Source organism: Nomascus leucogenys, unplaced genomic scaffold, assembly GCF_006542625.1.
Source record: "Nomascus leucogenys isolate Asia unplaced genomic scaffold, Asia_NLE_v1 Super-Scaffold_349, whole genome shotgun sequence".
In the NCBI taxonomy this organism is placed as follows: domain Eukaryota; kingdom Metazoa; phylum Chordata; class Mammalia; order Primates; family Hylobatidae; genus Nomascus; species Nomascus leucogenys.
In genome coordinates this window covers 45,726-49,288 of record NW_022095771.1, presented here as the reverse complement: position 1 = coordinate 49,288, position 3,563 = coordinate 45,726, and the positions used below count along the sequence as shown (strand labels likewise).

General features: G+C 49.6%; 1 non-coding gene across 1 annotated transcript; it reads left to right on the top strand.

Annotated features, from left to right (window-relative positions):
- The first annotated feature begins 3,151 nt into the window (after positions 1-3,151).
- On the top strand, positions 3,152-3,259 carry LOC115833625. Its single transcript, XR_004029011.1, has one exon. It is a non-coding gene; the product is annotated as a U6 spliceosomal RNA (small nuclear RNA).
- Positions 3,260-3,563: the final 304 nt, after the last annotated feature.

Genomic DNA, 3,563 nt, shown 5'->3' with positions numbered 1-3,563 from the left:
CTTCCCAGCATTTCTTTTTTTTTCTTTTTTGAGATGGAGCCTCACTCTGTGGCCCAGGCTGGAGTGCAGTGGCATGATCTCGGCTCACTGCAACCTCCACCTCCTGGGTTCAAGCGATTCTCCTGCCTCAGCCTCTCAAGTAGCTGGGATTACAGGCATGCACCACCACACCCAGCTAATTTTTGTATTTTTAGTAGAGACGGGGTTTAGCCATATTGGCCAGGATGGTTTCAATCTCTTGACCTCGTGATCCGCCCACCTCGGCCTCCCAAAGTGTTGGGATTACAGTGTCAGCCACTGCGCCCGGCCTTCCCAGTATTTCATAAGCAGTTACCTCTTCCCAGAAGTCTCCCTTCACCCTGCAATTCTGTTACGTAATTCTCTGAGCTTCTGTGGGGCACAATGAGCCCCCGTCACGCCACTTAGCACGCGGGAGTGTCTGCCTGCCTTCTCAGATGGAAGCTCCATGAGGGTGAGCACGTCAGCCTCACACATGCATATCCCCAGCACCTCAACACCGTGCTTGGCACCCCGTAGGGCTCAGTAAGGATCTTACTAAATATGGCCAGGTACAGTGGCTTGCACCTGTAATCTCAGCACTTTGGGAGGCCAAGGTGGGAGGATCGCTTGAAGCCAGAAGTTTGATACCAGCCTGGGCAACATAGTGAGACGCCATCTCTTCAGTATATTAAACACTTAGCCAGGTGTGTGGCGTGCACCTCTAGTCCCAGCTACTCAGGAGGCCAGGATGGGATAGTCGCTTGAACCCAGGAGCTCAACGGTGCAGTGAGCTATGATTGTTGCCACTGCACTCCAGCCAGGCTGGCAAAACGAAATCCTCTAAAAAAAGCTGACTAAATGTGTGAATGAAGGAATGAATGAGTGTGTTCTTCCCTGTTCCCCGAGAAGGGTCTGCAAAAGCCAGGACACTTCCTTCCATCTCCTTCCCTCTCTGTTCACTGAGTGCCTCTCATTATCTCCCAAGCCTCTGCAGACACATCCCAAGGAACAATGCTGCTGAAGGACTAGTTCTGTTCCTTGTGATAGTGGAAAGAAATGAGATTCAAGCCAGGCACTGTGGCTCATGCCTGTAATCCCAGCACTTTGGGAAGCTGAGGCGGGAGGATTGTTTGAGGCCAGGGGTTTGAGGCCAGCCTGGGCAATATAATAAGACCCTCATCTCTACAAAAAAACAAAGATTAGCCAGGTGTGGTGGTGCATGCCTGTAATCCCAGCTGCTTGGGAGGCTGAGGCAGGGGGATAGCTTGAGCCCAGAAGGTTGAGACTGCAGTGAGCCATGATCACGCCGGTGCACTAGAGCCTGGGTGACAGGGTTAGACCCTGTCTGTAAAAAATACTAAAAAAATAAAAAAGAGGCCAGATACAGTGGCCCACACCTGTAATTCTAGCACTTTGGGAGGCTGAGGCGATGGATCGCCTGAGGTCAGTTCGAGACCAGCCTGGCCAACATGGTGAAACCCCATCTCTACTAAAAATACAAAAATTAGCTAAGTGCGGTGGCACACACTCGGGAGGCTTAGGCAGGAGAATTGCCTGAACCCAGGAGGCGGAGGTTGCGGTGAGCTGAGATTGGGCCACTGCACTCCAGCCTGGGTGACAGAGCAAGACTCCATCTCAGAAAAAAATAAAAATTAAAAAAATAAATAAAGATATGGGATTTGCAGTGAGGCCAACCCAGCCTCAAAACTGGCTCTACCACTTACCAGCTGTGCACTTACCTTATTTTCTCCATTTGCAGTGAGGAAAACAAGACCAAGCTTGCAGGGTTTCTGTGAGACAGCGCTTGCCAGCCTGACATGTGGTAGGCAGTCATTAGATCAGGGTCTTCCTCCCTCTTTCCCAGTGTCCCCGCCTAAGCTCCCTCTGGAGCCTTGGGACACACACACTCCTGTAATCTCAAGTAGCAGCCGCTACTTCCCTGACCCACCTCTGTCCCCCCAAGGTTACCCGGTCCTCTGTCTCCCCACAAAGAGTAGTGCCAGACACAGAATAGATGCTCCAAAGATATGAAAAGAATAAAGGAATGAATGAAGCAGCCACTGCAGTATCCCCGGGGGCATGTTCCCCAGTAGCCACCAGCCTCCTTTATTTTTTTTTTTTTTTCTTTTTTTTTGAGAAAGAGTCTCACTCTGTCACCCAGGCTGGAGTGTAGTGGTGTGATCTTGCCTCAATGCAACCTCTGCTTCTACCTCCTGGATTCAAGTGATTGTCCTGCCTCAACCTCCCAAGTAGCTGGGATTACAGGCACCCACCACCATGCCTGGATTTTTTTTTTTTTTTTTTTTTGAGATGGCAGTCTCAGTTTGTCACCAGGCTGGAGTGCAGTGGCGTGATCCCAGCTCACTACAAACTCTGACTTTTTGGTTCAAGTGATTCTTCTGCCTCACCTCTTGAGTAGCTGGGATTACAGGCACACACCACCACATCCAGCTTATTTTTGTATTTTTAGTAGAAATGGGATTTCACCATGTTGGCCAGGCTGGTCTCAAACTCCTGACTTCAGGTGATCTACCCACCTCCGCCTCCTAAAGTGCTGGGATTACAGACGTGAGCCACCATGCCAGCCGCCAGTTTCGGTATTTTTTTTTTTTTTTTGAGACAGAGTTTTGCTCTTGTTGCCCAGGCTGGAGTGCAATGGTGTGATCTCAGCTCACTGCAACCTCTGCCTCCCAGGTTGAAGCAATCCTTCTGCCTCAGCCTCCCGAATAGCTGGGATTACAGGCATGTGCCACCATGCCTGGCTAATTTTGTATTTTTAGTAGAGACAGGGTTTCACCGTGTTGGCCAGACTGGTCTCGAACTCCTGACTTCAAGTGATCCACCACCTTGGCCTCCCAAAGTGCTAGGATTGCAGGTGTGAGCCACCATGACCAGCCAGTTTGAGTGCTTTCTATCAATCCACCTTTGTCTCCTGACTCTTCCTCCTCTTCACAGTATTGAATCCATCTAGTGAGTTTTAAATTTTTGTTATTGTTATTTTAAAATTTCCATTTGAGTCTAGGTGCAGTGGCTCATGCCTGTAACTCCAGCACTTGGAGGCCGAGGCGGTCAAATCACTTCAGTTCAGGAATTTGGGACCAGCCTGGGTGACATGTGGCAAGACCCTGTCTCTACAAAAAACACAAAAATTGTGCCCTTTTTGGTAGCACATATACTAAAATTGGAACGATAACAGTGAAGATTAGCATGGCCCCTGCGCAAGGATAACACGCAAATTCGTGATGCATTCCATATTCTTGCCACAGTCTGCTGCCTGTTACTTCACTTTGCTTCCCTTCCCCAGATCCTTCCATAACGTCACAGGGCCCGTGAGGCCATAGCCCTCTCATGTTCATCTCCCATTGCACCACTGAGGTTGGAGATTGGAGAACAATCTGGCCATCCCCACTCAGGCGTGGCACCTTGCCACCTGCCCCCTCGTGCAACAATAAATAAATTTTTAAAAATACAAAAATTAGTCAGGCATGGTGGTACACACTTTTACTCCCAGCTACTAGGGAGGCTGAGGTGGGAGGATCACTTGAGTCGAGGAGGCAGAGGCT